This window comes from Phyllobates terribilis, unplaced genomic scaffold, assembly GCF_046119375.1.
Source record: "Phyllobates terribilis strain yellow unplaced genomic scaffold, ASM4611937v1 Scaffold_116__1_contigs__length_5312468, whole genome shotgun sequence".
In the NCBI taxonomy this organism is placed as follows: domain Eukaryota; kingdom Metazoa; phylum Chordata; class Amphibia; order Anura; family Dendrobatidae; genus Phyllobates; species Phyllobates terribilis.
This window is the reverse complement of record NW_027362876.1, coordinates 2,442,747-2,456,127: the sequence shown is the minus strand read 5'-3', so window position 1 is coordinate 2,456,127 and position 13,381 is coordinate 2,442,747.

The following is a 13,381-nucleotide window of genomic DNA, read 5'->3' as shown; positions in this document are numbered from 1 at the left end:
TCCATCAGAGCCGGGGGGCCTTTTCATTAGCAAGGGACTGTAATGCATCCTCAAGTTCAGACATTGTCAGTGGGTTTTCTAGGTAGGAGCTACTTTCCTCTTTAACCCCTTAACAACATCTGACGTACTAATACGCGTCTGTGCCCTGGGACTTAAGAGTCAGACCCGTATTAGTACGTCATCGCGATCGCGCGCGCACACAGGCTGTGCGGGCGCGATCGCCGCCGGGTGTCAGCTGATTGTCACAGCTGACACCCGGTACTATGTGCAGGGAGCGGTCCTGCACCGCTCCCAGCACATTAACCCCTGCGATGCTGCGATCGAAGTCGATCGCGGCATTGCGGGGGCAAGGGGAGGTGATCGCCGATACTCACCTCTTCTTCCAGCGCAGTCTGCAAAGGCTTCCCGGGTGTTGCCATGACGACCCGATGTCGTCATGACAACATCCGGGTCACCAGACAGCAGGAAGATTGTTTGGACATGCGCAGTGCATCTCCAAACAATCTTCACACTGTGCACCACTGATAGCCTGCATGGCATAGGGATGGTGCTGCATTCCTGTGCCATGCAGGCGATCAGAGAAAAAAAAGTGAAAGTCCCAGAGTGGGACAAAGTAATAAAGTGTATAAACTGTCTGAAAGTGGAAAAAAAAAAAAAAATTGCAAAAATATAAAAAAAAAAATAAAAAAAATAATCCACCAAAAATAAAAATATAATGTACCCATCAATAAATATTATTATAAAAAAAAAACAATAAAAGTACACATATTTGGTATCGCCGCGTCCGGAACAACCTGACCTATAAAACTGTCCCACTAGTTAACCCCTTCAGTGAACACTGTAAAAAAAAAAAAAAAAAAAAACGAAGCAAAAAACTGCTTTATCACCATACCGCCAAACAAAAAGTGGAATAACACGCGATCAAAAAGACGCATATAAATAAAAATGGTACCGCTGAAAACGTCATCTCGTCCCGCAAAAAACAAGCCGCCATACGGCTCCATCAGCCGAAAAATAAAAAAGTTATAGCTCTCAGAATAAAGCGATGCTAAAAAATATTTTTTTCTATAAAATAGCTTTTATTGTGTATAAGCGCCAAAACATAGAAAAATGATACAAATGTGGTACCGCTGTAAACGTACTGACCCGAAGAATAAAGCTACCTCATCAATTTTATCACACGCGGAACAGAATAAAAAAAAAAAAAAAGAAAAGAAACAATTCCTGAATTGTTGGTTTTTGTTTATTCTGCCTCCCAAAAATCGGAATAGAAAGCGATCAAAAAATGTCACGTGCCTGAAAATGGCACCAGTAACAGCGTCAAGTCATCCCGCAAAAAACGAGCCGTCACATGACTGTCTGCCAAAATCTGGAAAAATTATAGCTCTCAAAATATGGCGATGCAAAAACTAGATTTTACAAAAAATGCGTCTTTTAGTGTGTGACAGCTGTCAGTCATAAAAAACCCATATGATTCTGGCATTGCTGTAATCACACCGACCTGAAGAATAATGTCGTCTAATCACTTATACCGCACAAGGAACGGCGTCAAAAATAAACTCTAGGGTTAGGGCTGGGTTTGGGGCTAGGGTTGTGCTGGGGCTAGGGTTGTGCTATGGTTAGGGTTGTGCTAGGGTTAGGGCTGGGGTTGGGATTTTTTTCAAAAGTAAGAAAAAAAGATGACGATATGGCGACTAGTGTTGAGCGCAAGTGCTCGCTACTTGAGTTTGCATCGGGTGCTCTGGTATGCATTGAGTATCGTGGGTATTTGAGTGACATGCTCGAGTCTCTGCCCCATATGCTTCGCGGCCAAAAAACTTTACGGGGATTGCCTGCCATGCACGAGCGATCCCCGCATGTTTTTTTTTGGGTGTCTAATAACCGTGAAACATGCGGAGCAGGGACTCGAGCATGTCACTTGAGCACACGCTGTACATGGTGCATACCTGAGTACCCGATGCAAACTCAAGTAGCGTGCACTTGCGCTCAAGAATAATGACAACTTATTCAATATGATGACCTAATGTAAACAAATTCTGTGCCGTACCTCTGGGTTCAAAATGTTCACTATACACCTTAATAAAATCCTTGAGGGGTATAGTTTCCAAAATGGGGACACTTGTGGGGGAGCTCCACTGTTTAGGCACATCACGGGCTCTCCAAACGCGACATGGTGTCCGCTAACGAATTGAATGGAAAATCGGCTCAAATTGTTAGCGGACTCGCCCCTGTGTGCCCAAACATTGGAGCTCCCCCACAAGTGACCCCATTTTGGAAACTAGACCCCCCAAGGCACCTATCTATATGCATAGTGAGCACTTTGAACCCCCAGGTGCTTCACAAATTGATTCGTAAAAATGAAAAAGTGAAAAAAAAAACACTTTTTCATTTTTATGAATCAATTTGTGAAGCACCTGGGGTTCCAAGTGCTCACTATGCATCTAGATAGGTGCCTTGGGGGGTCTAGTTTGCAAAATGGGGTCACTTGTGGGGAGCTCTAAAGTTTGGGCACACAGGGGCTCTCCAAACGCAACATGGTGTCCGCTAACAATTTGATTCGACATTTTGTTAGCGGATATCATGTTGCATTTGGAGAGTCCCTGTGTGCCCAAACATTGGAGCTCCCCCACAAGTGACTCCATTTTGGAAACTAGACCCCCCAAGGCACCTATCTAGATGCATAGTGAGCACTTGGAACCCCCAGGTGCTTCACAAATTGATTCGTAAAAATGAAAAAGTGTTTTTTTTTTCACTTTTACAAATCAATGTGTGAAGCAACTGGGGGTTCCAAGTGCTCACTATGCATCTAGAAAGGTGCCTTGGGGGGTCTAGTTTCCAAAATGGGGTCACTTGTGGGGGAGCTCCAAAGTTTGGGCACACAGGGGCTCTCCAAACACAACATGGCGTCCGCTAATTATTCAAGCAAATTTTACAATCAAAAAGTCAAATGGCGCTCCTTCCCTTCCGAGCCCTGCCGTGCGCCCAAACAGTGTTTTTTCCCCAAATATTGGGTATCTGCGTGCCCAGGGGAAATTGCTCAACAAATTTTGGGGTCCATTTTTTCTTGTTACCCCTGTGAAAATAAAAAAAATTGGGTCTAAAGTAACATTTTTGTGAAAAAAGTTAAATGTTCATTTTTTTCTTCCACATTCAAAAAATTCCTGTGAAGCACCTGAAGGGTTAATAAAGTTCTTGAATGTGGTTTTGAGCACCTTGAGGAGTGCAGTTTTTAGAATGGTGTCACTTTTGGGTATTTTCTGTCATAAAGACCTCTCAAAGTGACTTCAAATGTGATGTGGTCCCTAAAAAAATGGTTTTGTAAATTTTGTTGGAAAAATGAGAAATCGCTGGTCAACTTTTAACCCTTATAGCTCCCTAACAAAAAAAAATGTTGGTTCCAAAATTGTGCTGATGTAAAGTAGACATGTGGGAAATGTTATTTATTAACTCTTTTGTGTGACATATCTCTCTGATTTTAGGGCTTAAAAATTCAAATTTTGAAAATTGCAAAATTTTCAAAATTTTCGCCAAATTTCCGTTTTTTTCACAAATAAACGCAAGTGATATCGAAGAAATTTTTCCACAATCATGAAGTACAATATGTCACGAAAAAACAATCTCCGAATCAGGGGGATCCGTTGAAGCGTTCCAGAGTAATTACCTCATAAAGTGACAGTGGTCAGAATTGTAAAAATTGGCCTGGTCATTAACGTGCAAACCACCCTCGGGGCTTAAGGGGTTAAAGAATTACCCACCAACATCAGCCAATATGGATTCAGTCGTCACAGGCATTTAATTACCCCCTCTATTCACCCTGTTCTCAATTACACACATATCGGAGAATGGTCTGAGATTCCCCCGGGTAAATATTTCACTTCGTGAATTAACGGATTCAGAGATTGTTCCAATTGCCAAGTCAATCCTTGACAAGGAATGGTGTGACATTGAGTAGCATGAATATTGTCTAATTGAAGGATTTCTCTGTTTCAAAATATCCACATACACAATTTCTGAAAATAATCTAGCCATCCCCATAGAGAAGGCCAAGAGTCAGGTATGTTACCCGTATGCAGCCTATCCCAATGTGGGTGGAAATAATTATTGAAATCTCCCACCAACAAAACTGGAGTCGTAGGAGATTCCAATGTAAAGTATAATATTTTTTTAATAATTGTATCCTTATATGGAGGAGGTTTATATAAAGCTACTAAAATTATTTAAATTTTGTATATATAGCCCAATATACCAATATACCGTCCTTCAGTATCCATGAGAGTTTTAAGGCATTTACAGTAAATGGGATTGATTTATAAATCAAAACAGATACCCCTCCGGCATGAGAAGAAAATACTGAATGAAAAGCATGGCCTATCCACGACCTATGAATTTGTTTTGTTTCATAGGTTAAATGTGTTTCCAACAAGCAGACAATAGCTGGCTGGTATTGATGTAGCCAAGTATATGCAGCCACCTCTTAGTTGGTTCTCCCATGCCCCGCACCTTCCACGCTATAATATTTACAAGCTTAGCCATATGTGCGCAGGGAAACAGAATAACCAGTTGAGCTGTTCCTCCACCTCCTTTCTTTTTTTGCATGTACCCCTTTTTAACACATAACATAAATAACTTCTAACATTGGTTGTATTGCAATCAAACATTACAGACATTTCTCCCCGGAGGGGAGATTGGGAGCCTTTATAAGTCCAAAGCCTGACCTAAAAAGAAAAGCTCTTCAAAACCTTTCCAGAGATTCCTGCTGTCCATATCAAATGGCATCAAGATTCAAAAGCCACCAAAGCAAAAGTGTTGATGTTTATGGAGGTCCGGATTTATCCGCTCTCAATTTAGCTTCGCTGATGTCCAGCCATTGTGTAGTTTCTCGCGGAGATTCATGGATGAGCACCTTTCCTGAGTCTACAATCCTCAGGTGTGTCGGATACATCACAGAATATGGGAGTAGTAGATCTCACAGTCTTTTCTTTACAGGTGTAAATTGTGTTCTGCACTTCAGCAGAGAAGTCAGGAAAGATGGTCACCTTGGTCTTTTCAATGGATAAGTTAGGATAGTCACCTGCTTTGCGCAGGATTGTGTCTCTATAGTGCAGTAACTTCAATACAAAGGGCCTTGGAGGAGCTGCTGGTGGAGGAGGTCTGAAAGGCACCCTATGAGCACGCTCTATTGCCAACATGGGAGACAGAACCTCTCTTCCAAACACAACTGTCTTCAGCTCTTTCTGGGACTCCTATAAGGAGTAGATTGTTTCTACAGGGTCTTTTCTCCAAGTCAACTGTTTTATTAAGTAGGGTAATCAGATTATGCTTGTATGTTTTCATATCCTTTTGTACAGGAGACAATTCATCCTCAATATTACTAATTCTGCCCTCTGTTTCTTTAATTCTTTCAAACGACCTTTGAATGTCTCTCCTTATAGATGACATAGCTTCCTTCATAAACCCCATATGGGTGATAATGCTGGTCAGGGACTTGTTGGACATATTGACCACAGATAGCACATCCCTCATGGTGGGTTCCTGATCTGTGGTATGCTCTAAATTTACTGCCGGCACCAAGTAAATTCCTTCACTTGATACCCAGGATAGTTGCTGCTGAATTTCTTGCTGCGTCATTTGCTCTTTATCAGGAGCACACGGTTCTCCCTGCTCCTCCTGTTCCTCCCCCGGCTGACCTTAAGGAGAATCCTCTATGGCCGCCTCTGTCACCCAGGCAAAGGATCTCAGACGAGATGCAGCCTCCGACATCTCCCTGTTGTGCTTCTTCGGCTGGCGCCATGTTGGACTGGCTGACCTCCTTGCCAGTGCGGATCTTTTGATGGATCAGTCTCCTCGGGGGCCCCCGATATCAACTCCTCACAGGTACCGGAGTGTGTTAGGAGGTAGGATCAGCGGTATAAATCTTTTAGTCGGTGCAGGCTGGGACTACAGGCTTATGAGCGGGAGCTCTCAGTCCGTGTGTCTGCTCACATAAAGCCTCAGACAACAGCCCCTGCCTTGTGTTTTAAGTTTTTTTTTTTTTTACAATGTTCACTGAAGGTGTTAACTAGTGGGACAGTTTTATAGGTCGGGTCGTTCTGGACGTGACGATACCAAATATGTGTACTTTTTTCTATATTTTTTTCTCATAAAAAATATTTATTTATGGATACAATATATATACAGTACAGACCAAAAGTTTGGACACACCTTCTCATTTAAAGATTTTTCTGTATTTTCATGACTATAAAAATTGTACATTCACACTGAAGGCATCAAAACTATGAATTAACACATGTGGAATTATATAGTTAACAAAAAAGTGTGAAACAACTGAAAATATGTCTTATATTCTAGGTTATTCAAGGTAGCCACCTTTTGTTTTGATGACTGCTTTGCGCACACTTGGCATTCTATTGATGAGCTTCAAGAGGTAGTCACCGGAAATGGTCTTCCAACAATCTTGAAGGAGTTCCCAGAGATGCTTAGCACTTGTTGGCCCTTTTGCCTTCACTCTGCCGTCCAGCTCACCCCAAACTATCTCGATTGGGTTCAGGTCTGGTGACTGTGGAGGCCAGGTCATCTGGCGTAGCACCCCATCACTCTCCTCCTTGGTCAAATAGCCCTTACACAGCATGGAGGTGTGTTGGGGTCATTGTCCTGTTGAAAAATAAATGATGGTCCAACTAAACACAAACCGGATGGAATAGCATGCCGCTGCAAGATGCTGTGGTAGCCATGCTGGTTCAGTATGCCTTCAATTTTGAATAAATCCCCAACAGTGTCACCAGTAAAGCACCCCCACACCATCACACTTCCTCTTCCATGCTTCACGGTGGGAACCTGGCATGTAGAGTCCATCCGTTCACCTTTTCTGCGTCGCCCGGAGACACTGTGGTTGGAACCAAAGATCTCAAATTTGGACTCATCAGACCAAAGCAGATTTCCACTGGTCTAATGTCAATTCCTTGTGTTCTTTAGCTCAAACAAGTCTCTTCTGCTTGTTGCCTGTCCTTAGCAGTGGTTTCCTAGCAGCTATGTTACCATGAAGGCCTGCTGCACAAAGTCTCCTCTTAACAGTTGTTGTAGAGATGTGTCTGCTGCTAGAACTCTGTGTGGCATTGACCTGTTCTCTAATCTGAGCTGCAATTAACCTGCGATTTCTGAGGCTGGTGACTCGGATAAACTTAGCCTCAGAAGCAGAGGTGACTCTTGGTCTTCCTTTCCTGGGGCGGTCCTCATGTGAGCCAGTTTCTTTGTAGCGCTTGATGTTTTTTGCAACTTCACTTGGGGACACTTTCAAAGTTTTCCCAATTTTTCGCACTGGCTGACCTTCATTTCTTAACATAATGATGACCACTCGTTTTACTTTACTTAGAATTTGTATTATGGCAAGAAAAAAGCAGCTAACAGTCTATTCAGTAGGACTATCAGCTGTGTTTCCACCATACTTCTGCACAACACAACTGATGGTGTCAACCCTATTTACAAGGCAAGAAATCCCACTTATTAAACCTGACAGGGCACACCTGTGAAGTGAAAACCATTTCCGATGACTACCTCTTGAAGCTCATCAAGGGAATGCCAAGAGTGTGCAAAGCAGTCATCAAAGCAAAAGGTGACTACTTTGAAGAACCTAGAATATAAGACATATTTTCAGTTGTTTCACACTTTTTTTTATTAAGTATATAATTCCACATGTGTTAATTCATAGTTTTGATGCCTTCAGTGTGAATGTACAATTTTCATAGTCATGAAAATGCAGAAATTTCTTTAAATGAGAAGGTGGGTCCAAACTTTTGGTCTGTACTGTATGTGTATATATATATATATATATATATATATATATATATATATATTAGCTATTGAACCCGTTCTACGCCCGGGTGGCGAGCATTTTTATTGGTAAATTTTTAATTTTATAAAATTTTCCTGCGCCATTTGGTTTAAAGATGTCTGCGAATAAGCATAAACAGTGTCTTCAATAAAATGGCGCCGCAGAGTGGTATGCACACGTGCTGACTCTGCTGCCTCACTGCGCAGGCGCCACCCATCCCGTCCAGCATATATAAGATGTACTGAGAATACAGGGGGTGTACTCACTTAAGCTGAACACTGTATATAACGTACTGAGATTTCAGAGGGTGTACTCACTTTTGCTGAGCATTGTATGTATAATGTACTGAGAATACAGGAGGGTGTACTCACTTATGCTGAGCGCCGTATGTATAATGTACTGAGAATACAGGAGGGTGTACTCACTTATGCTGACCGCTGTATGTATAACGTACTGAGAATACAGAGGGGTGTACTCACTTATGCTGAGCTCTGTATGTATAATGTACTGAGAATACAGGAGGGTGTACTCACTTATGCTGAGCGCTGTATGTATAACGTACTGAGAATACAGAGGGGTGTAATCACTTATGCTGAGCGCTATATGTATAACGTACTGAGAATACAGGGGGGTGTACTCACTTATGCTGAGCGTTGTATGTATAACGTACTGAGAATACAGAGGGGTGTACTCACTTATGCTGAGCGTTGTATGTATAACGTACTGAGAATACAGAGGGGTGTACTCACTTATGCTGAGCGCTGTATGTATAACGTACTGAGAATACAGAGGGGTGTACTCACTTATGCTGAGCTCTGTATGAATAATGTACTGAGAATACAGGAGGGTGTACTCACTTATGCTGAGCGCTGTATGTATCGTGTTTTGAATACAGAGGGGTGTACTCACTTATGCTGAGCGCTGTATGTATAACGTACTGAGAATACAGAGGGGTGTACTCACTTATGCTGAGCTCTGTATGTATAATGTACTGAGAATACAGGAGGGTGTACTCACTTATGCTGAGCGCTGTATGTATAACGTACTGAGAATACTGGGGGGTGTATTCACTTATACTGAGCGCTGTATATATAACGTACTGAAAATACAGGGGGGTGTATTCACTTATGCTGAGCACTGTATGTATAACGTACTGAAAATACAGGGGGGTGTACTCACTTATGCTGAGCGCTGTATGTATAATGTACTGAGAATACAGGGGGGTGTACTCACTTATGCTGACCGCTGTATGTATAACGTACTGAGAATACAGAGGGGTGTACTCACTTATGCTGAGCTCTGTATGTATAATGTACTGAGAATACAGGAGGGTGTACTCACTTATGCTGAGCGCTGTATGTATAACGTACTGAGAATACAGAGGGGTGTACTCACTTATGCTGAGCGTTGTATGTATAACGTACTGAGAATACAGAGGGGTGTACTCACTTATGCTGAGCGCTGTATGTATCATGTACTTTGAATACAGAGGGGTGTACTCACTTATGCTGAGCGCTGTATGTATAACGTACTGAGAATACAGAGGGGTGTACTCACTTATGCTGAGCTCTGTATGAATAATGTACTGAGAATACAGGAGGGTGTACTCACTTATGCTGAGTGCTGTATGTATAACGTACTGAGAATACAAAGGGGTGTACTCACTTATGTTGAGCACTGTATGTACAACGTACTGAGAATACAGAGGGTGTACTCACTTATGCTGAGCGCTGTATGTATAACGTACTGAGAATACAGGGGGGTGTACTCACTTATGCTGAGCGCTGTATGTATAACGTACTGAGAATACATGGGGGTGTACTCACTTATTCTGAGCGCAGTATGTATAACATACTGAGAATACAGGGGGGTGTACTCACTTATGCTGAGTGCTGTATGTATAACGTACTGAGAATACAGGGGGGTGTATTCACTTATACTGAGCGCTGTATATATAACGTACTGAAAATACAGGGGGGTGTATTCACTTATGCTGAGCACTGTATGTATAACGTACTGAAAATACAGGGGGGTGTACTCACTTATGCTGAGCGTTGTATGTATAACGTACTGAGAATACAGGGGGGTGTACTCACTTATGCTGAGCACTGTATGTATAACGTACTAAGAATAGACGGGGGTGTACTCACTTATGCTGAGCGCTGTATGTATAACGTACTGAGAATAAAGGGGGGTGTACTCACTTATGCTGAGCGCTGTATGTATAACGTACTGAGAATACAGGGGGGTGTACTCACTTATGCTGAGCGCTGTATGTATAATGTACTTAGAATACAGGGGGGTGTACTCACTTATGCTGAGCGCTGTATGTATAACGTACTGAGAATACAGGGGGGTGTACACACTTATGCTGAGCGCTGTATGTATAACGCACTGAGAATACAGGGGGGTGTACTCACTTATGCTGAGCGCTGTATGTATAACGTACTGAGAATACAGGGGGGTGTACTCACTTATGCTGAGCGCTGTATGTATAACGTACTGAGAATACAGGCTGGTGTACTCACTTATGCTGAGCGTTGTATGTATAATGTACTGAGGATACAGGGGGGTGTACTCACTTATGCTGAGCGCTGTATGTATAATGTACTGAGAATACAGGGGGGTGTACTCACTTATGCTGAGCACAGTATGTATAACATACTGAGAATACAGGGGGATGTACTCACTTATGCTGAGCGCTGTATATATATCATACTGAATACAGGGGGTGTACTCACTTACGCTGAGCACTGTATGTATAACGTACTGAGAATACAGGGGTGTATTCAATTATGCTGAGCGTTGTATGTATAATGTACTGAGAATACAGGGGGGTGTACTCACTTATGCTGAGCACTGTATGTATAACGTACTGAGAATAGAGGGGGGTGTACTCATGCTGAGCGCTGTATGTATAACGTACTGAGAATACAGGGGGGTGTACTCACTTATACTGAGCGCTGTATGTATAACGTACTGAGAATACAGGGGGGTGTACTCACTTACGCTGAGCACTGTATAACATACTGAGAATACAAAGGGTGTACTCACTTATGCTGAGTGCTGTATGTATACGTACTGAGAATACAGGGGGGTGTACTCACTTACGCTGAGCGTTGAATGTATAACGTACTGAGAATACAGAGGGATGTACTCACTTATGCTGAGCGCTGTATGTATAACGTACTGAGAATACAGGGGGTGTGCTCACTTATGCTGAGCGTTGTATGTATAACGTACTGAGAATACAGGGGGGTGTACTCACTTATGCTCAGTGTTGTATGTATAACGTACTGAGGATACAGGGGGCTGTACTCACTTATGCTGGGCGTTGTATGTATAACGTACTGAGACTACAGTGGCGTGTACTCACTTATGCTGAGCACTGTATGTATAACGTACTGAAAAAACAGGGGGGTGTACTCACTTATGCTGAGCGCTGTATATATAGCGTACTGAGAATAGAGGGGGTTGTACTCACTTATGCTGAACGCTGTATATATAATGCACTGAGAATAAAGGGGCGTGTACTCACTTATGCTGAGCACTGTATGTATAACGTACTGAGAATACAGAGGGGTGTACTCACTTATGCTGAGCGCAATATGTAGAACGTACTGAGGATACAGGGGGTGTACTCACTTACGCTGAGCGTTGTATGTATAACGTACTGAGAATACTGCGGGGTGTACTTACTTACGCTGAGCGTTGTATGTATAACGTACTGAGAATACAGGGGGGTGTACTCACTTATGCTGAGCGCTGTATGTATAACGTACTGAGAATACAGGGGGATGTACTCACTTATGCTAAGCGTTGTATATAATGTACTGAGAATACAGGGGGTGTACTCACTTACGTTGAGCGCTGTATGTATAACGTACTGAGGATACAGGGGGGTGTACTCACTTATGCTGAGCACTGTATGTATAACGTACTGAGAATACAGCGGGGTGTACTCAGTTATGCTGAGCGCTGTATGTATAACGTACTGAGAATACAGGGGGGTGTACTCACTTATTCTGAGCGCAGTATGTATAACGTACTGAGAATACAGGGGTGTATTCACTTCTGCTGAGCACAGTATGTATAACGTACTGAAAATACAGGGGGGTGTACTCACTTATGCTGAGCGTTGTATGTATAACGTACTGAGAATATAGGGGGGTGTACTCACTTATGCTGAGCACTGTATGTATAATGTACTGAGAATAGAGGGGGGTGTACTCATTTGTGCTGAGCGCTGTATGTATAACGTACTGAGAATACAGGGGGGTGTACTCACTTATACTGAGCGTTGTATGTATAACGTACTGAGAATACAGGGGGGTGTACTCACTTACGCTGAGCACTGTATAACATACTGAGAATACAAAGGGTGTACTCACTTATGCTGAGTGCTGTATGTATACGTACTGAGAATACAGGGGAGTGTACTCACTTACGCTGAGCGTTGAATGTATAACGTACTGAGAATACAGAGGGATGTACTCACTTATGCTGAGCGCTGTATGTATAACGTACTGAGAATACAGGGGGTGTGCTCACTTATGCTGAGCGTTGTATGTATAACATACTGAGAATACAGGGGGGTGTACTCACTTATGCTCAGTGTTGTATGTATAACGTACTGAGGATACAGGGGGCTGTACTCACTTATGCTGGGCGTTGTATGTATAACGTACTGAGACTACAGTGGCGTGTACTCACTTATGCTGAGCACTGTATGTATAACGTACTGAAAAAACAGGGGGGTGTACTCACTTATGCTGAGCTCTGTATATATAGCGTACTGAGAATAGAGGGGGTTGTTCTCACTTATGCTGAACGGTGTATATATAATGCACTGAGAATACAGGGGCGTGTACTCACTTATGCTGAGCATTGTATGTATAACGTACTGAAAATACAGGGGGGTGTACTCACTTATGCTGAGCTCTGTATGTATAACGTACTGAGAATACAGGGGGTGTACTCACTTATCCTGAGCGCTGTATGTATAACGTACTGAGAATACAGGGGGGTGTACTCACTTATGCTGACCGCTGTATGTATAACGTATTGAGAATAGAGGGGGGTGTACTCACTTATTCTGAGCGCTGTATGTATAACGTATTGAGAATACAGAGGGTGTACTCACTTATGCTGAGCATTGTATGTATAACGTACTGAAAATACAGGGGGGTGTACTCACTTATGCTGAGAACTGTATGTATAACGTACTGAGAATACAGGGGGGTGTACTCACTTATGCTGAGCACTGTATGTATAACGTACTGAGAAAACAGAGCGGTGTACTCACTTATGCTGAGCGTTGTATGTATAACGTACTGAGAATACAGAGGGGTGTACTCACTTATGCTGAGCGCTAAATGTATAACGTACTGAGAATACAGAGGGGTGTACTCAATTATGCTGAGCGCTGTATGTATAACGTACTGAGAATACAGAGGGGTGTACTCACTTATGCTGAGTGCTGTAGGTATAACATACTGAGAATACAGAGGGGTGTACTCACTTATGCTGAGCTCTGTATGTATAACGTACTGA